Source organism: Clavelina lepadiformis, chromosome 7, assembly GCF_947623445.1.
Source record: "Clavelina lepadiformis chromosome 7, kaClaLepa1.1, whole genome shotgun sequence".
Lineage (NCBI taxonomy): Eukaryota > Metazoa > Chordata > Ascidiacea > Aplousobranchia > Clavelinidae > Clavelina > Clavelina lepadiformis.
Window position 1 is genome coordinate 318,721 of NC_135246.1, and position 22,959 is coordinate 341,679.

At 37.2% G+C, this 22,959-nt stretch overlaps 1 pseudogene; it reads right to left on the reverse strand.

Moving 5' to 3' along the window:
- Positions 1 to 2,410: 2,410 nt before the first annotated feature.
- LOC143465156 (SCAN domain-containing protein 3 pseudogene) lies at positions 2,411 to 4,043 on the reverse strand (annotated as a pseudogene).
- Between the last annotated feature and the right edge of the window lie 18,916 nt (positions 4,044 to 22,959).

Consider the following 22,959-nt stretch of genomic DNA (forward strand, 5'->3'; position numbering starts at 1 on the left):
ATAAATCAACTTTGTTGAAATACCAGCCTGCTGTTTATCCAGGATTTGTTTTATATTCCATAGTCATGGCAATGTGCTTCGTGATTTTGTGACGTCATTCATTTGTGACGTCATCATATCACTTACATATGTGACCAAACCAGTAGTTGACCAAACTACTTTTATCTTGTCTAGTTCTCAGGCAGCATTTTCAAACATTAGTTTCTGACATCTATAGCAATTTTTAGCGCATTTAAACTGGGTTTTTCTGTTTAGATCAAAGTCATTAGATAAAAGACCCTTGAATATTCAGTCTGATTCTTTCTTCTATTCTCGCGCGCGATCATCGAGAAATTTCGATTTTCCGAAGCACGCTACTTGCGAATACGCTCATTACAAGAAGCTTCCATGGCTAATTCACCCTCATTCTTACATTCGGTTTGCGTTTTATGCTTCTGGTGCAAACAACGACATCCCTGTTCCGTGTTTCGTGCGTTATGACGTCATTATAACTGTATTCGCGTCTCACCGCGAGTTGCTCGAAGGCTCCATCAAACACAACGTTATAATTAGGGCCATTTTTATATGACCTTAAAAAATCAATAATATGACTTTATTTTTTGGAAAATATGACTTTATGTGAAAATCGTGTATTTTTACATGCGAACAACGTCACTCTTGGAAATAAAGAGTAAAACATACGCAACATAACAGTAATACACATCCATTTTTATTTTAAACCACTGTTGTAGTACAGTTTCATGTAGTGTGGAATGTTAGAGTCTTTGAAGTTACAATTTGGACGTAAAAATGACTTTAGTAAGGAAAATGAGCGCTCCGCAGACGCTGATGTGGGTTGACACTTCTGCAGTTTTGCATAAAGCGCTGGTGAAATGTTTTGTCTTTGAAGCTCCATAATTTGTTTCACATCGTTTTTGTCCAATCGCTTCTTAATGTAATTTTTGAGCTCAAGCGGATCTTTTCCGAAATCAAGGGCATTTAGATCAGCATGGCCCTCTTTGATGGTGTACGTACAACTTTCCATTTTGAGTATTAAGTTTGAAATATTGTTGTAGTGGAGGCATATTTTTGTTAACTGACTAGTCAACTTTGGATCGTTGACTGAATTTTTGACGCTCTTTACAATAACTCCTTCACCTTCCCATGCATTGACTATTTCTTTCACTTGTGGAAGTCTCTCGGCATAATATTGAGCAGCATTCAACCAGCTACCCCAACGAGTAGCTATGGGCTGTGGTGGTATGCCACATGAATCGAAATCGGCAGCTCTGCTTCTGTTCTTTGAGATACTTGCTTTCACTTTTGCAATCAAATTGTCTACTTCGGGGTAGGAGGCTTTTATTTTCAAGGCGCAATTGTGCAGTAGATGCGCAACACATGTTACATGCAGCAGTTTAGGATATACCTCTTTTAAGACTTTTCCAGCGCAGCACATGTAAGCTGCTGCGTCAGATATCAATAAATTCACTTGCTCTCTGTTAATTTTGAGTTCTTTCACCACATCGTCAAGTTCATGTATTATCTTCTGACTATTTGGCGATCTGTCTAGCACAGAGCATTTAACCAGAAAACAAGATTCAGGCTTGTCCAGTGTACCACAAAGCGTGTGCAGAAATTTTTTGCCTCTTAAATCTGTTTCATCCATCACAAAAAAACAATTATTTTTCACTCAATTTATCCAGCAGTTTTTGATTGTCTGCTTCACTCAATTCAAATACTTTTTGGTGACAGGCTGATTCAGAGGGTACAGTTTTTCCCAAATCTACAAACAGCTTTCTAATTGATGGATGTTGTACTTTTACCAATGGAATCTCACTTGATGCAAATGCCCGAACAAGTTGACTGGTAAAATCGTTTAGTTGCACCGGGTGAATGAATGCTTGTTGCAGAGCTGAGGAGCGGATCGTTCTTGCTTCAATCCCTTTCTTATGCTTGAGTGTTGCAAGATACACTTTTGGCATGCTGAACCAGATATTCTCTCTATGTCTAAGTCTCTGTATATATTTAACTGTTATATTCTTCGGTTTGCTACTAGTTGTACTGTATTTGTATATAAGTAGACCAAGGTTGAGCTTTTTAGCTTGCCTACCCACTGACTGAACTTCACATGACGTCCCACTTCAATGCACAGAAGTAGAACAGATTGTGTTGCAACACAATGCAATGTGTGACCTCATAAAATATAGGTCTGTGAGTGTAAGTGTTATGTATGCCAGTGGTCCCCAACCTTTTTGTCTCCGCGGACCGGTCTACGTTTGATAATTCTACCGCGACCCACTAAAAGGGTGGGGGAGACGCAGATTTTTTTAAATTTTCTTGTATTTGAACATGCATTCAAAATGAAATTGAAATTGAATTAAAACGAATATCAAGTGATTTAAATTTGCAAAATTTTCAATCCATCATTAAATCAATGAGAACCCTGAGCTTGTTTCTCTGCAACGAGACGATTCCATCTGGGGATAATAGGAGATAATGACACTCGAAGTGTCTTGCTAACGTCCAGGTTATTCCGTTGCTTTGTTTTGGTTGCTGCCATTGCAGAAAACCCCGCTTCACACATATAGGATGTCGGAAATGGTAATAGGCTTTTAAGCGCTGTGGTGGCGATCTCCGGGTATTCCGCCATGACCTTAATCCAGAACACTGGCAGAGTTGTTGTGTGGAACATAGCTTTAAGGCTGGCGTCATTTGCAATCTCCAGCAGTTGATCTTCTTCTTGCACAGACATGCTAGATTCACCTAGTTTGCTGGCAAATGGGTTGCGCATCCATTCTTTACCAGTTCGTCGGTCTTTTGTGCTTGGAAAGTAGCGCTCAAACTCTTTCAAAAGCAAAGACAGATGATCGTGCACCAACTTCGAAAATGAAGGCTCAGGCTCAGTTTCGCCCAACATCCCCGCTAATGTTTGAAACATATCCAAAATACCATTATTCACGCGCCTTCCCCACAACTCCAGTTTCGCTTTAAATGCAGCTACTTTGTCTGCCAACTTGAAAACTGTTGTCATTTTCCCTTGAAGGGAGAGATTGAGTTCATTGAGCAGCCTAAACATGTCACACAGATAAGCAAGTATTGCGACCCATACCTTGTCACTGAAATGTGCAACCAGAGGTGACTTCTTTTCTGAAAGAAATCTTTGCAATGGCTCTCGTAGTTCAAACACTCTGGTTAGCGATTTTCCTCGGGATAACCATCTTATTTCTGTGTGCAAGAGTAGGCGTCTGTGCTCTGCATCCATCTCCTCACAAAGTTGCTCAAACAAACGCGAGTTAAGGGCGTGTGCTTTGATGTAGTTAATAACTTTAACGACATCAGTCAATACGCTGTTCAATTCCGGAGACATTTTTCGACTTGCCAGCATTTCTCTGTGAATGATGCAATGAGTAGATTCACTCTCAGGTGCAACCTCCTTAATCCGAGAAATTAAACCAGACAATCGTCCGGTCATGGCAGCAGCTCCGTCTGTGCATATGCCGACACAAAAAGACCATTGCAATTTTCCTGATATATAACCATTCAGTGACTTGAATAGTTCTGCTCCTGTGGTGTTGGTTGGTAAGGATAGCGCACATAACAAATCCTCATGCATATCTTCCTGATAAAGATATCGTGCATAAACAAGTAGTATTGCGTTGTTGTCGACATCTGTAGATTCGTCAACCTGGAGTGCATACCACGGTGATGTGTTAATCCTCTCCAACAATTGTGCTTCAATGTCTTCGGCTATTTCTTCAATGCGCCTAGTCACAGTGCTCGCTGACAAAGGCACAGATATTATCTTTTTAACAGCAGCCTCCCCTAGTAGCTCACGGCAAATGTCTTTAGTGGAGGGCAAGATTAATTCTTCACCAATGGTGAATGGCTTTTTCGCCTTAGCAATACGGTTAGCCACCAAAAATGATGCTCTCAAAGCATTCTCATTTATTGTTGTAGTGACCCTCAGAAATTTTTCCTGTCCATTGTGTTCCCGTTTTTTTCTTTCAAAATACTCCAGGGGCTTGTCTTTTGATCTAGCGTGCTTGCTGTTCAAGTGGCGGAGCAGTTTTTACGGTTTCATTGACTCATTTGAGAGCCTGTTACCGCAAAGTATGCAGAGCGGTGTTGGTGCGTGGGTATCACCTGTCGCGATAAATCCATATTTCAAGTAGGACTCATGGTATTGTCTGTTAAAAGTTTTCTGTTTCTTTGATGTTGAAGACTCTTCTTCTGTCTCTTCAATGGACCTTTTCCCATTCACAAGAAAGCTTTCTAACGACGTCTGTTTGGTACTCATGTTTGATAAATTTCGACACTCAATAACTGACTGTTATAAAGATTTAATGAGATATAGCTTCACTAAAAATAGCTAAAATGAGAATAACTTCACCAAAAAAAGAAAGCTGAATTATCCTGGAGCTGCAATGCAGAACACGTACCAGAATTAACAAACAACTGAGATACTAAAACTGTACTGCTAAAAAAGAATAAAACTGTGCTCTCCGTAAATGTCCAGGTTCAAGATCATGCCAAAGCTCAACACTAGCAAAAATCAAAAACCCTGAACCTCAGCAAAAATACTCTTGAATACTGGCTAAATAACCCCAGCCTGTGAAAATAAAAGTTTGCGCGCCTCCTAAAAAACTGAATGTAACAAACTTACTCTCCTGATTAAAGGGCATCGGGCAGTTAGAATGGGCAAGGGATACTAAATTAGGAAGACTAGCTGATACACTCAAGATAACAATTCAAGAATTTTAGCATAACAAGGGCTTGTGATGTAATAAACTAAGGTTATTATGCGATAAAATGGCCTCTCCAGACAATCGATTTCGAGAACTCAAGCGTGCCTACGCAACAAAAGGGGTTCCCACACTAATTAACAGTACCCTGTGCGGACCGGTACCAACTGACCTACGGACCGGTACTAGTCCGCGGACCGGGGGTTGGGGACCACTGACTACATTGTAGGCTAATCCTAGGGGGTTGGGTTGGGAGCCTACATTGTAGGCTAATCCTACAGTTTGCCTTTGTTCAATCAGAAATTGCCTTACTTTCTTAGCTTAATTGCTTCACCGCTTAAATTGGTAGCCTACTTTTTATTTAAAGTATACAACGATATGACTTTATAACTCAAAAATATGACTATATAACTTAAAAAGCTGATTTATGACCTAACCAGGAAAATATGACTTTATATGACTTCATAACTTTCTTAATATACCTCATAGGGATGCGGTTTTTGCGTTAAAATTGATTTCACGACTTACTGATGCATAGAAAAAAATATGACTTAAATGACTTTAAATGGCCTTAGTTATAAAACTTATAATACATACCCGGTTCAGAGCCTACGAAACAAATAAACGCTTATCAAAGCGACTCTATAAGTTTAATCAAACAGAAGCAATGAAATACAAACCGACCTGACGAACTAAAGAAATCAACCTTGTCAGAATATTTACCTGGTTACTGATTCATATTCTACCCACGACAATGTATTTCGGGGATTTTAACCTTTTTACTCGTGTCGCGGAGTTTGTGTTTTCAGTTGATGAATTAATTTGTTTGTTACCATGTGCACCCGAGCATGACGTCTTTTGAACGCGCATACTTTACCTTTGTGACCATTGTTATAACTGATTAACCAAACGTGGATGGAATTTCGTTTTTGACGTCACTACACAAGATGAGTCACCTTGACTATTGTTCTTAACGGCAACGAGCTACAAGAAATATCCGCTTTTGAAACGTCAAGTTTTCAAACCTCTAAAGTCTAAAACAAGGAGCGCCTTCACTGCGTACCTTCAACGCCACCGTGCGACGGAAAATTTCATCTCACACGCGCTGCACCATGTAATATAATAATTCACTGTTTATCAAGTCCACCGGAACTGTTTAGCTGTGATCAACCAATAAATCATATCACGGAAACAGCAAATAAACACCAGATTAATCACAGAAAAGTATATTATTTTTTAAACATTGATAATTTAAAGTAGTAAAAGTACATAAAAACTGGCAAAACCTTGTCATTTTAATCCTGTCGTTGCATGAGAACGGAAAGTTGCGCATACGGGTAATTGTAGATCCTAGCACACAGGCCAACACTTGATAGCTAGCATGGTTACCTTGTTTAACTTTCGAAAAAATATCATGAGGCCTTTTATCTCACTCTGCCATTGAGTATAGAGTCCCCCAAAAATACGTTAAGTGACACTTGTTGCGTTAGACCTCAACATATCATCAAAAATTACAAAATGTGTATTTATTATAAAAAGTTGTTACGAAATTAAACCATTTCACAGTGGCAGCCGAATGAAAATCATGTGAATGCTGTAAACGACATAAACATAATAATCTAACAACATAACTGGAGATTTGCTCGAATCACGATAAAGAACACACTTCAACATTGACGTGGCATCAACTACACAAACTTCTTTCCGGGATAGGCCGTCAGCACAGGGTTGAGCGGTCGCTTCTCGATCCCGAAATAATGGTCGGAGTTAAGAAGGGGGCAGTCGCTAAACTCGATGACGTAATCGTAGTACAAGGTTGCAATGGTTGGCTGGCGAAGTGGTCCACCGGTCAAACCGTTGTCTTCCAGGGTCGTGTAGGGGGGCAGTCGTTGCTCAATGACACAATCCCTGGACATATTCAGTTTGAAGACAGAATTTACAATTTTTCACTGTTTCCGGGTCAAAGTATCGTGGGGATGGCGGTGTGGCTTGCTTTTAGGATGGCCTAAAGCCAAGACTATTTGTCTTACTGCTAGACTCCTATAGACAATTGTCTTTGACTCCGTTGCGTTTGCTGTCTCTATAATGTTTCTTCAAATCAACACCAACTTCATAAAGTCTAATTGTTATATTGTTCGAATAGGTTGTATCAAATTAGAAACATTTACACCATCTTTCCACATTTAAACCAAGCTATAACTCAAATTCAGTAATGATTCCAATTCCTAATAATTCAGCAATAACTTCAATTCAGCAGAACAGAAGAAATCTAAGAGGGACAAAAGAGAAGAGAAAGATTTAGACCAAACATTAGCTTTTATACTCCCATAATTTGACCAATGGGCGAGTGCCAAACTAGCCATACAATGACACGTATCTACGTGTCCATGTTACATTCTTAGCTTTTATCACAAAGAATTAAAATCGATTTACATCGGGTACAGAAAACCACTTGACACACTTAACTACGTCACATGTCGATTTGTAATTAAGATTGAATACGGATTACTAGGAACAATACACTTCAAATTTGCATAGAATTTAACTGGACACACAAAAATTGCTTAACAAATGCCAATTATAGAACTTGTTTATTTTGATTATATCCAAACGCCACAGCACCATGCCGCAGACTGATGTTCGTGGTTGCAAGTCTAAAGCATGCGATGTGCCGGCTGCAGTGTATATGCGTTATCTCAGGCGTGAAATCGTTCGCCAGGGTTTTGATATCACCGTAGTCGGTTTTGATTTGCTAGGACTTGACCATATAAACGTCAATTTCATGAAAGTTGTAATTAATTTCAGTTTCGTTAAAGACATGACGTTGCATTGCAAGTCACATATTAAGAGATAGATACTTGAATACCAAAACATTCGAAGCATTGACTAACACCAAATTGTAAACTAAAGGAAAAAATATTTTAAAGGCCTATAGAATAAAATAGAAAAACGACCTCACTCTCAGACTGAACAGGAAATTTCCGACTACAGTCAGGCCTAAACCGACATTTTATGACAAATTAAAGTGTTTCGGATTTCCTAGGTCTGACTAATTTGAAGAAGCAGAAAAATATGGTTTGTGTATTTTCTTTGCTTTGTGCTTTACTTTTGTGCCTCATTTTTATTTTGCTCGTGTGCTTGATTTAGTTTAAGTTTACAACACAAAACATGAATGAGATCTGACTATAACGGGATATGATTGCTAAATAACAACCATCGGCCAGGCTTGCTTGTTACCGACCGCAAAGTTTCACTTGCAGAGAGAGCGCGTGAGTGAAAGAATACTGGGATTCCACCCTGGTTTAAGTTCAGTGCAAATCAATATTGTTTCGACTGGTAAATTTAGGAAATCATCGTTCGTTTTAGTGTTGCCACTTGTTTTACTTTTTCTGATAGCACCTTGTTGTAGAGAAAATACGGACAATATTATAAAGGTGAAAGGTCAAAGGTCAAAGGCTAAAGGGTAATGAATTAAAGTTTGCTTGAAAATGTTGCACAGCTTTATCTACATGTCTTTAAAAATTGTATTACATAGAGAACAGTATATTTTGTGTAGCAACAGTGGTAACTGCATTCCCCAGCCAACACAATTAGACGACAGTCTGTGTAAACTAAATACGGTGAAAATGTCACTTCAAAGTAAAATTGAATGTGACTGACTCAGACAAGCTAAGCAAGTAACTACAGAAATGTATGTAACTGGCTTCAGAACTAAAACAGAGAAGTAAAAATATGAATCTTACTGCCCGCAATGCTGGCATGGCTTCACAGCAAATGGAGGAAAACCTTTGTGAATAAATTTATATCGGGACAAGGCCTGGAGTAGCAGGATTCGCCACAAGGGTAGATCCTTAATTAAACCACCTCAATCTGCTTACGCTAATAAGGCAGCTCACAATATAGAAGATTTGTAAAACAATGTAAAATCTGCAGTTCCGTCAATCAACGACTGTCGCTTGTTGCTTCTTTACATTACAACACAATGCAAATTGGTGGGGAGGAAATTCTTGTTAACTTTGGTTTATCTCTTGCTGTTAAAACAATAATGAATCATCACGGAACAACTTCATGGGGAAAAAGCGTGTGTTAGCGTCATAATTAACTCTGCCATGTTCGCAGCGCTTTAAACACGAACTGTCCACAACGCATAAGTAAACAAATAAATAACAAGAACATGGTTTCTATTTACAGTGATACCTCGTTAATCCGGACCACTTCGTTTCGTCAAAAAATGTCGGTTTAGCGGGGTATCCGGATTATCGGAAAGTAAAAAAATCAATCAATCTTGCAATCAATGCAGCACCGTGTTCAAAACGCAGTATGCACCTTACTCCAATTCTAAGTACCGACTTTCTGGCTGGACAGCAACTAAAATAAAATTATATTTTTTGTATGATCCAACCCAGTGTCGAACCCCAGAACCACCGTATTTAAGACGAATGCTCTAAGTCAGAAGTGACGAACATGCGGTCGCAAATCGGTTTGACAACCGCTCTTGCATTGCGAAGCAAGCAAATACTGTACAATATTTCATAGTATGACTAAAAAGCTGTGCGGCTGACTCAGCTGTAACTGACAAAGTGGCTTGCCACAACGAATAGGTTCGTCACCCTTGCTACAACGTTATTAATTTATTATGCAACGCAAGGTAATTGACCGCAACGTTATTATGCGTAGATAATCGGCTATTGTTTCGTCAACTAACTAGATAGTGTATTAGGACAATGGTGAATCATTTTCGCTTAACTGTTAATAATCCGGTTTATCGGATTTTATTGCTATTGATTTAGCACATTTGTTCCAAAACTTTTGTGTCGGAGTAAGACAGCGGGGTTTCCGGATTAAAGGGGTAAAATGCATAGGAAGAAATCCGTTCCCGTCAGTTTTGTGTCGGATAGCGGGGATTCCGGTTCATCGGGGTACGGATTAACGAGGTCTCACTGTACACTCAGAGTGTAGTTTCTTGTGAATTTATTGACAAATCGTCAACACATTACACAAATATGTCTACAAGTATAGAAGAAAATTGATTCAAACAAGAAATATATCCACACGCAAGATATAAACCAGGACATTTTCATAGTATGATGATAACTCGTTGGACAGGCAATGGACAATGCATACGGTCGATTGAGATGAATTTTCACAAACAGATAAGTTGTTCCTTCAACTGACCTCAACTTGACAAGGAATGCTTGTTTGCAGTTTGGTCGCACATGAAATGACACTTAGCAACATCTCATAGTAGTCAACGAAGTAATCAACAGTGGAAATGTTAGATATGGAAAGTCAATGTGTTTTGAATCCAAAATATTTAAAAAATTAACCGACTGTGTTTCAATTGTCCTAAGTAATTTTTATCTTTTAACGCAATTCTTGTGCAGATTTAATAATATTTTAAAATTCTCAATGATATATTTCGTTCGTATATGATCAAACGCCCCGCTACGTTTCGGTCCTATTTAAGGAAGCGATACCTTTCAATTACATCTGGATTACGTAAGCTGTTTACGAGTTTATTAAAGCCACTTTACCTTACTTTACTTACCACTTTACTTTACTTTTAAAGCCACTTTACCATGTGCTGTGCGTCGCGGTGTAACAACCGTCTGGTGTCGTGAGTGAGTCGCTTTGAGTTGAGATGATTGACGCAATACATCACGAAAATAGAGGAAGCGTTCATATGAAACGGCACGAAAGGGTTGATGAACTGCTTGTACAAGACTATATATGTTAAACTAAATACATTGTTTGTTATAATATACTTTTTTACCTACTGTAATCTGAATGCAGAATTAAATGGGTGAAGCCGTCAATCATGATAAATGCAGCAGAGGTGGCGAATTATTAGCTAGTAACTGGTTTTGAGTTATAGCGTTATTGAAACACTTTTAGTGTAAGTTTTTGTGAAATTTACAAGTTTCACCGTTTTATCTATTGCATGACAAACATCATGGCGTCTTCATGCCAAAAGTAGTACTTTGTGAAATTTACAATTAAAAATAATGTAAATGGAAGGCTGGAACAAAATTGATTTTTTTTGTTTAACACAAAGCTATCTATTTACGGATTTAGTTGCCGTGCTAGTTGTTACCTTCAATTATTACCTTAATTATTTTTGAGAACGTTTTAAGCATTTTCCAATTGGCACTATTTCCCATTCATTGACGTTCAGTGCTCTTCAACCATTTTGCTGTGGATCACCTTTCACTATTTATCAAAAACTTTGTATACCTCAAAAATAGCGATATTTAATTGCGTACAGGAAGTAAAACAAGCAAAAAACTAGGTGATTGGACAAGTGATTATATAAGTCTTATTTTGGGTTCAGAGAATGTAACACGCAAAAGTGTAAAAGCAAAAGTTGATTTGTCGTGTATGTGTAGCCTATGTATGTTGATAAGTCGTGTATCGCTCTGTGTGAGCACGTACTAAATCATATCGTTCGGAAGTTACATCAATTTGTTACGGACGAGTGATAATAGCACAACAGTAGGTCCGGTGAGAAGTTTACAAAATGTGCTGAATTGTAATCAACATGCCAATATATTGTTACAGTTGTGACTTCCACTAACACTGACTTAAGCTAAATACCCTTTGTGTATCATTATTCGTTTGTACCTACCCTAGGTTTGATCCGGTTGTAAATTGTAATGGATTGGGTTGCTGGTTACGATTGTCCAAATAACACTAGGCGACATTTTTCAACTTCTTTTTTATTTGTTTCAAATAATTAATTGAGTTTACCTAATTTGACTATGCTGATTCCAAATTTGCAGTCAGAATCCACCCATCACGTCACACTTTTTTGCAAAAATTGAATGAAAATTTTACTCAAAAACGGTTGTATTAAGGGCGCTTGTGCCCTATTACAGGCCAAGAGCTCCGTACGTGAAACGAAACACAGCCTACAAGGCGCTTAACTTTCTCAATTGGATTTGAGATTTTGTTAGCTTAAACCGTAACTCTCTAAACCTAAACCCTAGACCCCAGTAGCAAATAATTATGTTCATTTGCTCAATAAACTTTTGATTCAAACAACTTTTCTTTCTTATTTCTTATAGGTGCTTGGCATGAATTTTCTTCTTTTAGCTTTTCTTGCAGCCTCACTATTCTCGCAGTCGCGTTTCAGGCACCAACAGTAGTCCGCCATCATCGTTACATCCCATCGCCCTTGATACCGCGTTTCCATGGCTTTGATGTTCTGGTGAAAACGTTCACCATGCTCCTCACTCATGTCACCCAAAATTTCAGGAAAATTGTCCAAATGTGCGCGTAGAAAATGAACCTTTAAACTCATTAGACATCCAAGTGCTTGATAAGAAACCAACATGTTTTCTACAATATTTTGGTAATCCGGATCTTTAGTATTTCCAAGAAATTTAGATACAACTTCGGTGAAAGAGAGCCATGCTTTTTTTTCCACATCCGTCATGGTAATAAGAAATTGGGGGTCTTTGGTGAGTGTTCTGATTTGAGGTCCAACAAATACACCCTCTTTAAGTTTCTCGGCACTCAAGTGAGGAAACTTTTCCCGAATGTATTTAAAACATACACCTTCTTTGTTGAGAGCTTTTACAAACTGTTTTATGAGACCCAGTTTAATATGTAATCGTGGAAGTATAACATTAAATCTGTCGATAAGAGCAGGCTGTAAAACATTTTTATAGCCTGGTGTAAGATACTCCCTCAACGGCCACTCACGTTTAATCCAATGATTTCTCCTGTCTCGGCTGTCCCATTCACACATAAAACAAGGGTACTTTGTAAATCCAGATTGTTGACCCAGTAGCATATTTAGGACTTTAAAATCAACGCAAACTTTCCATGTATGAGTGCTATGTTGCAACTTCGAAAGAAAAAGTTTTATATTTTCGTAAGACTCCTTCATGCTAGTTGAATGAGCTACAGGGATAGAACCAAATTGATTTGTATTGTGCAACAATACAGCTTTTAGGTTTGACTTTGATACGCAAAAGCTGGCATAATGTACTGTACATGTGCTTGTATGTAGCCTGGTTTACTCACAATAAAATTATTATGACGTCAATATGATGTATAATGGCTATGACAATAGTAACTATGACCCAATAAGGAGGAATACTTCATAGAACAGGCTGTTATTAGTAGTGAAGTGCAAAATTTTAAATCACAAATTATAAAAAATCTTGACGTGATAGAAAAAAAGCGACTTCATATTCGTAATCAGCGTGAGCAAATTATCTTAGAAGTCACTATTTTTGCCAGAAAATAAAAATCATGTCGACCAGTGTAATCCAACCATTACAATGGTCATATCCAGGGCAAGTAATGAACTGGCTATTTAATGAGTGTCAAATTCTCAAGTAGTTAATATCTTTTCACGGCCAGGTTAATCTACTGATGTAGAAATATCAGATCAATTCCAATGATATTGAAACGTCAGCGTCAACTTCCAATTGAGACCTGGATGCGTGTTGTGATAAGATTCCTGACAGATCTCGGTAGCACTCTGATACTCTTCTTTCAATGGTTTTATTGATAAGTATTGCTTACAGAAGTACTGATAACTATAGACTTGATTACATTGCAAATAAGCCTATAAGGCTATAGCTAGCCTACTGTTGGTGGATGAACACAGAAATTTATCGTAGAACAATCTGAGTGAATGAAGAATGAATATACTGACAATATGTACCAGTATATACACGTACTACAGCGATATAATCGGTGGGCATTTCTCACACACATCGGAAGCTGGTCATAACAATTCTTCGATATAATTGGTACAAATTTGCTGAGATTAATCGGAGAAAATATACCAGAGCCTGAGAAACCTGGTGCTGAAACTTAGCAAAATTGTTCAAGTAGGTCCTTTACACCAACAATGCAACATGTAGCTCACCAGGCAACACTAGCCCCAGCCTTATCAAGTCCAATCTGCAACCAGCGACAACCCGTTCGCGGAACTCAAAAACACTCTTCCCCATCTGGAGACATTCGCTTTCCTTGGTTACTACTCAAAGGCATTCACCATGACAGGTTTCGAGCCACCAGTTCCTGTGAGACGTCACTCTCCACACATACCTGCAGACACGGGCAGCGTTTAACTTATTCTTAATGCGTTGTTATCTTATCGTATTGTAATTGTAGTTGTAATTTCCTGTAACCGTTAGTTATGATTTTTTGCTCACAACTTTAGCTATAATTGTATTGATAACTAAAAACGTTTCATGTGTGTAATTCGTATTTTGTTCTTAACGTTCTTATACTAAAACTCCTAAAACATTGGAAAATCACAAAAGCGTAAGAAAAAGCATTCTTTATTAATCTTTGGTAAAAATAAAAATATCTTGTCGCTATGAAACAAAGTTACGTCATGCATTTTGGCAATCAGCAAACAATGGAGTAAAACGATGATGACGTGAGCACAACAAACAAAAGTTAAAGCCACTTTACCATTTGCTGTGCGTCGCGGTGTAACAACCGTCTGGTGTCGTAAGTGAGTCGATTTGTAACTCTGCTTCCAGCAGAGGTGTAGAACTATTATTAGAGGTGGAGAAATTTTACACAAATAAATTCGTTATTTCCTTTACGTCATTAAAATGTAGGTAAACAATTAACTAATTGTAACCTTTGTTTATTGATGAAAACAATTTTTTCAAATGCGGCTTTAGTGGTCTAACTGTGGTTGTTTACTGGGATCATTGAATGAGTTGCACAGAAAGCGATAAGAATAACTTCCATATATTGATTACGTCACGCACTATATAACTAGATTGCATTGGGTTTTCGATTTGAATTTGTGTTGACTGATAGGGAATTGTTAATAATGGTTATAGGAAAGCGGGTAACGGTTCAACTGTATAGCCCCTTTTTAAAGCTTTTCGAAGGTGATTAGGCCCCAAGTTAACATGAACAGTTTATTTGGTGGACGAGGAACCGGCTTAGGCTAGTAGTATACATCTCTGATAAAAGCACTGTCATTTTAGTGTCAAAGCAGTCATATTGCTGTTTGACTCAAGTCCAATTAAAGCAATGCGTTTGTGGTATTCTGCAGATGATGCCGTTAACAAATGTTTCTTTCCGCAACATCATCCAACGAGCTATGCCTGCATCGCGAAAGAAAGCTTTAAAGATGGGTAACAAGGATTTCAAATCGTTGTAGATAAGTTCAAAGTTCCATGATGACGTCATATAAGTAAACAAAATGCGTTTAACCAGAGACTTAACCAAATTTATTCTATTGTTATGTTTGCGTTTGGCTGTCGTATTCATTGTGGTTTTGCTGATTGCTGGAAATGGGCTTGTTTGTAAAAAGGAAACTATTGCAACAACTTGATAAAATATTGTGTAGGCCTATAGTGATACAATCTTTACACTTTGCAATATTTCGCTTTAGTTCGATTGCAAGTGTTACACTTTGTGACTATGACTTTTATCCACTTGTGACGAAGCCTCCTTGGACCTTAAACTTAAAGCCTTGTATCAGCATCTACAAAATTGGAGCTTCGACAGAAATAAACTTTGGTAAAACAACAGGAATAAACTGCAAATTGATCAGAATTATGCAGATAAATGAGGACAACATTCGCTTTATATCATAAGATTTATTCTTTGTAGTTTTGTCGATCATTGTGATTCAAGTCAATTGATCGGAAAGTGTGAGTCGGGTCGCCCAGAGTGCACCATGCAGCTGACTGATGTTCGTGGTTGCAAGTCTAAAGCATGCGAATAAAATAAAATAGAAAAACGACCTCACTCTCAGACTAAACAGGAAATTTCCTACTACAGTCTGGTCTAAACCGACTTTTTATGACGAATTAAAGTGATTGGGATTTCCTAGGTCTGACTAATTTGAAGAAGCAGAAAAATATGGTTTATGTATTTTCTTTGCTTTGTGCTTTAATTTTGTGCCTCATTTTTATTTTGCTCGTGTGCTTGGTTCAGTTTAAGTAAACAACTCAAACATGAATGAGAGCTGACTAACGTGATATGATTGCTTCGAAACAACAGTTGGCCAAGCTTGCTTGTTACCGACCGCAAAGTTTCACTTGCAGAGAGAGCGCGTGAGTGAAAGAATACTGGGATTCCACCCTGGTTTAAGTTCGGTGCCAATCAATTCTATTTCGAGTGTTAAATTTAGGGAATTATCTATTCGTTTTAGTGTTGCGACTGGTTTTACATCTTCTGGTAGCATCTTGTTGTAGAAAAAATACAGATTTTATTAGAAAGGTGAAAGGTGAAAGGCTTAAGTGTAAAGAATTAAGGTTTGCTTGAAAATGTTGCACAGCAATATGCGCATGTCTTTGAAATTGTATTACACAGAGAGCAGTATATTTGGTTGGTTTATTTTGCATTGGCTTGATTTGAGTAAATTAATGTTTTTATATGATGAATTTCATTGTAATTTTCCTGTTATTGATCCGAGTTGAAATTATTAAATTTTTTGTATTTAGAATGTTCAGAGTTAGCTTTATACGTAACCAGCTTTTTACGGTTTGTGTTCCTTTGATAACAGAAAGCGTTTAGCTAGAAATTGAGCAAATTTTAATATTGTAAAGACTGAAATATTATCGTCGGACTAAAAGAAATTCGTATAATGACATTTTAGCATAGAAAGGCGCAGATATTTATGACTTTAGTTGATTTAACTTACTTAACTCTTCTATTACCTGGTGTTGTCCATGTATACCCGTCAATCAGTTAACGTCTTTCATTTTTAAAGAACAAACACTTGTTTAGTTTTGTTTGGTCTGTTTATGTAAATTACATCATATACGTGGATAGACCCACATGTATGATATCAAATTAACTTTAATATCATGGTGTTAAAAGCAGCATGTTTCTTATTGAGAACAGAAAACTGCAGTCCCAGTAAAGTGTAAGCTTTCATTTTTTAGTTTTGTTAGCACATAAATGGTTTAATGTATATGATGCCTATAACGCTTTGCTGATCGATAAAAAAGGACATTAACCGTTTATGTTTTTGTGCATAGTTGAATCGAATAGACGTCGTTTATAGACTTGAAATGCATCCATGAAATCGTTCTGACAAATCATATAATCTCAATAGTGTGACAAAAATGTAATTCATAAAATAATTATTTACTCGATTTGTTGTATTATAAAGTTGTGGCAAGTTTTAATACGATATGAAATTGTCTTTTATGATGTGAGTTGATTAATCGTCATGTTTACTCGACTGCTTGCGCAGTTTTATGACGTTGACTTTGTTGTTCTATCGTTGCCCGAAAGTGTTTGATTACATAATGTTTGATCACGTGATACACACTGGTCACACGTATAACTGATAACGAACTTGCTGCCACATTTCAAACTCTCGCCAGTGATTTCGTTGTCTTGCGGTGTCCCATAATTTTCTATATTTTACCTTTGTGACTTGGGAATTATTAAAGTATGTCATTCGTTGTCACCGCGAGCGCGTTCACGATGTAGGCGACTACCTAGTTATAGATATTTCGAGTTTCCTTTCCACATGGGTCCAATATATTTGAGCTGTTTCTTTTCATTGGTGTTAAAAAGTTTTTATTCTAGTGGGAACGGTTTACGGCGTTCACATTTATGACATGTCTATGTAGAAAACTCGAAGCCTTTTTTGTAGAACCAGATTTCCGCTGGTTTGATGTTGTGCCGAGTTTCCACCGTGAAGTTTCACGTTTTGTTCCGGGTTGTACAACAAACAATAGAAACACTTTGAGTGGACAGACTTGCGAAATGATCGAGAGTAGGTTGTTAAAGTTAAAGTGATTCAAGTTCTACTAATAGCGTAGTTGTTAGTAGACAAGGCATATTCTTCTGCGACATTTTCCCTTACAGCGACCGTTAGTGGTTACGAGAGAACAGAGACAATTGAACGAAGAGTTATATAAATGGGTAATTTGTTATTTCAGTGTGGTCACTAATAGTAATTACTCAGTGGTTTTGAGTTATAGGATTATTGAAGCACTTTTAGTGTAAGTTTTTATGAATAACTGGTAACCATTGAAGATCGCACTTCACGGTTTGTTGATGATAACAGTTGATGATAACAGTTTTTTCAAATGCGGCTTTAATGGTCCAACTGTGGTTGTTTACTGGGATCACTGAATGAGTTGCGCAGAATGCGATAAGAATAACTTTCATATTTTGTTTACCTCACGCACTATATAACTAAATTGTATAGCGTTTTTTCGATTTAAATTTGTAGTGACCAATAGGGAACTGGTAGTAACGGTTTTAGAAATACGGGTAACGGTTCAACTGTACAGCTTTTTTTTAAAGCTTTCAAGCTTTTCGAAGATGATTAGGCCACAAGTTAACATGAACAGTTTATCTGGTCGGTGAGGAACCAGCTTAAGCCTAGAAATATACATCTCTGAAACAAGCCCTGTTATTTTAGTGTCAAAGCAATAAAATTGCTGATTAACTCGAGTCGATTTAAAGCAATGCGTTTGTGGTATTTTGCAGAAGGTGCAGTTAACAGATGAGTTATTAGGTTATAAAATGCAGTTAACAGATGAGTTATTAGGTTATAAAATGCAGTTAATAGATGAGTCTTTCCGTAATTTCATCCAACGAGCTATGACTGCATTGCGAAAGACGACTTCAAAGATGGCGGACATGGCTTTCAAATCGTTTTGAATAAGTTTTAACTAAAAGGATAAATTTTGATAAGCTTAAGGTAAGGATAAGTTTTTGGTTCAGTTTTAACTTTCTCATCATGTATGCTGACGGCATATAAGTAAACAAGTTGCTTTTAACCAAAGCCTTAACCAAATTTTTTCTGTTGTTGGGTTTCTGTTTAGCTGTTGTCTTCATTGTGGTTTTGCTGATTGTTGGAAATGGGCTTGTTTGTAAAATGAAAACAATGAACATTATTACAATTATAGTATCGATTGTAACAGCTTGATAAAAGAATGGGAATAATGATACAATCTTTACACATTGAAACATTTCGCTTTAGTGCGTATGCATGTGTTACACTTTGTGGCTAAGACTTTTATTAAACTGTGACGAAGCCTCTTTGGACCTTAAACTAAGTTTAATAAACTTATATATACAAAGTTGGAGTTTCGATAGAAATAACTTTAGTGAAAACAGCAGGAATTATTTGCAAACTAATCAGATTTGTAATTATGCAAACAACAGAGGAAACGTTTTGGCAAGTTATTTGTTCTCCTCAGGTACATCTTGTCCTTCTCAGATAACACTCAGTTAATTCTCCGCGCTGTTAACAATGTTCAGAACATTTGTGGATAAAAGTCTTCCACATATAAGCTGGCAAAGAAATTGAAAAGAATCCATGATGTTTTTGATCGCCCTTACTAAACAATAAAAATTGTCGACCCACTTTGATCATTACGTCGCATGCTTCGTTGACAACGTAACCAGACGTCAAACCGAACAAGTCCAGTGCGTAGGATTAAAGCCGCTGTAAAGTAAGAATTAGGCAACATATTTTATAAGCGATCGAAAATATCTTGCCAACCAGACAGTAACTCGGCAATGGTCTATTGATAATGAATCAGCTATACGGTATAGCGGTGTATAGTTTGATGAGTATAACCTATACCTATTAAAACTCAGCAAGAAAGCAGGACAAAGTGTATGAACACTGGAATAGCATAAAATCAAGGAGAATTTCTTGGATGTAAATGCTTACTTTGTTTATATTTTGACTCAATTTTATACTTATTCTAATAACTCACAAAGTTTGTAATTCATTTAAACTATGCTAACTCAGCCTTAAAATATTTATGCTTATTAAAACAAATTTTGGCTCAGTGTGAAATTTTCTTAGAGGGAACACTGCATAGAACATCAATGTGGCTTAAAACCAAAATGTTGGAAAAAATTAGCATTTTTATTTCTACTTAATGTTTGTGCAGATCTAATAATGTTTTTAAATTATCAGTTATATATTACGTCTATTTATTATATCAAACGCCGTGCTATGTTATGGCCCTTGTTTAGGATGCGTACCGTTCCAATTACATCCGGGTTACTTAAGCTGTTACCACAACACACAATGAGTTTCTATCTGTGGATCAGAGTTTATTGTTACAGTGACGTTAAAGAATCCCTTTAAATGTGGTCTGAAAGCGGTGATTGCATTGAGGCGAGTAAATAATACATCAACATCAACGCTGTGAGCTTGATTAACGTAATGTGATGCTTAACCAGCTTTAGCGGTCTAAGGAATGTGAAATCCTCGCAGTCACATTAACCAACATCCTGTTTAGCTTTAGGATTGCACAGTTAAGTCACAATCGGTTTTTTGAACTGAGAAACAACATTTATCAGACTCTTAAACCCAACTACAGAGCACTATGAGTTGAATGGGCAACAAGGCCTTCGCAAACGAGCGTCGGCCGACGATTAAGCAATTCTATTCCGGTGAAGTATTGAAATATTACCAGTTTCCAGTGAAATTTTGCCAGTTTGTAAGAAAATGCGCAGATGCATTAAAGGTTTGTAAAACAGAACAACAGAAAAGCTTGGATCTTGTTCTAAACCTTGCATGAGTTTGTGTGTTCAAAGAAAGGTTTGAACAAAACGAGCGAATATTACTGCAGGTAGAAGATTAACATGAGCGGCCCCACCTTGCCAATCTTTTAATCTTGACTTCACCCACATAGGTTAAGCTTCCTGGACATCCAAAACCATATGAAATAACTCTGCCCAATCATAGAATTTCTGCAAAAGTGATTGACGTGGCTTTTTAAAGATACACGACAGCTATCAAATGTGCGGATAACATGTTCCGATAAGATGCTTTTCGTAAAATAGTTGCGGGTATGACTGCGGATCAAAATTAAATGAACCGAAGTATACAAACATTCCGGTGTGTCATGTAACATTTTAAATTGTATTAAGTGTTTTTGTCGTATTTATCTGGTTGCCTATGCGGATAAGAGGGCTTATGCATGCTCAATGTAGTAAGCTATATATTGTATCAGAACCTTTATTTTTGGGCCTGGTAAAGTCTTTCTCAACTTTTACCAACCGATGATTCCCAACCACTCGAACCCCAGTTACCAAACTTTTCTTGGTTTAAATTCTGATAAACTTAGGTTGTATTTATTCCTTTTTGTGTCGCATCATCTGAATTTGAATCTGTGTCCTAGGACGATTAAACAGATAAAAGAGTCTTATGTTACCGCAATCGTGTCGTTATCAGCTTCCTGATATAATTTCACTGTTGTCGTACAAAAGGCGATATTTTTTTATTCAAGTGATGTAATTATGTAATTGTGTACTTATGTAATTTTTAAAATGTAAGTACGTGATGATAATGTGATGACTGAAAACGTCATATGAATATAAGTTACTTCACACAGCGGTGATTACAAAAATCATTGCCAACATAACAGTAACATCCTTTTTGTGCAGGTCCTAAAAGATTTACTCTTTTGTAAGATTAAAAATGAAGTTGAACATTTTATTCCTGGTGATGCTTCTGACCTCAGCACAAGAAAGACCTCAGCTTTCATTTGATCAGACTCTTGAGCTTAGTAAGTAATTTGGTTTAAATCGTAAATTTATTGAAATGTTTTTTTGACCACGAGATCCGGATAGATCATTGGTTTCAATATAAGGATCATATAGGAAACCTACCGAGTAGACTAGTATACAAGCCTACATACAAAATACTTTAAACTAGCCTACTGTGATGGTGATTATTGAGTCACTGACTCATCGGTAAAAATTGTAACAATGGCAATTGAGATGTCGACGTCGAAGAAAGAAAAATTGGTTATCTCGGTTTCTGTATTTTATCTTGCTGGAAATTCAAGCGTACCGCTGCTTTTGTATGTCGCATCATGGTTATTTAAATTTTTGACTATGATTTTTTTGTTGGCTTTTAAATTTGGATTAAGTACACAATTTGTGCTCCAAATTGATTTCTTGAATAGAAAGAAATTATGACGTAATAATAAATCGAACTTGATTTTGATGTTTAGCGCTCGGTGTAAGGAGCAGAATTTTGTAATTATTATCAGTATTATATGACGTCTACCCCGTATAGCCAATTAAGAATGACCACGTCATGAACACCTCATACTTGTTGGGCAGGTGGGGATGGCGGTTTATCAGGAGGACTTATTATTATGACAACTTTTTGCTTTTCTTATAAACTTTCACATTTTCACTTTATGCTGATTGTTCGGGGGTGTGGCTGCCTGTTAAAGACAAGACATCAAGAATTGGACGTAACATACTTTCCTGCTAGCACTAGCCCGGTTTATCAATTGCGTGTTTAGAAAATATTGGTCGAATAATTTTGTGTTTGAATAAATTCCAGCTTTAGTTAATTAGTGTCTGGTATTTTGTTTAAAAGCTTTTGTAACATTCATTACAATTTTAACAAATATTTATATAAGCTTGATTGACGTCATATGCTCAAACAACGACATGTGACGTCACATATTATTGAATTTCGAAATAGGCGGTGTGCGTGTGTCTGTCCCTTGTCCGTTAGCCCTGATGACATGTGATGTAATATATGATAGTAAGATATAACGGAGGAAATATTCCATGCATGGTGATATTAATGCAAGAATATTTTGTTTGTGTTTAGATTATTGCCATTATTATTTTCCACGCTGCCAACCATCCGAGTTCAATTGAAAGTGTAAGGGTGATGCTATCATATATTACGTCACATGTCTATTTACGGGGATAACATTAGACGTAATATGATAGTAATACACACTAGCTTACAGCCGAAGCGTGGTGATGATTATACAAGAGTATTTATTTGTATTTAGGTTATTGCCATTATTACAGTCCACGCTGCCAACCATCCGAGTTCAACTGCAGGTGTGAGGATGATGCAATAGGGGATTCCCGTAAGTGCATACCGCAATCATGGGTCTGTGACGGGCAACCAGATTGCTTGAATGGAGCTGACGAAATTGATTGTAGATGCGATCCTGGCGAGTATCAGTGCTATGCGGGAGTTGGTATGAGGTTCTATCAATGTGTCAATGACAGCAGAGTGTGTGATGGAAATGAGTTGGATTGCGTGAATATGAGAGATGAGTTTAATGAGAAGTGCGTGAGAACATTCCAATGCAACAATGGTCTATATATACCAGTATTATGGAAGTGTGATAGATTTGATGATTGCAAGGATAACAGCGATGAAGATAATTGTGGTTATGCTGAGCGTAGGCCTACTCAAAACAGATGCGATTGTTACAAGGTAGGAAACGACACTTGCGGAGATGGAACGAGAGGCTACGATGATGAG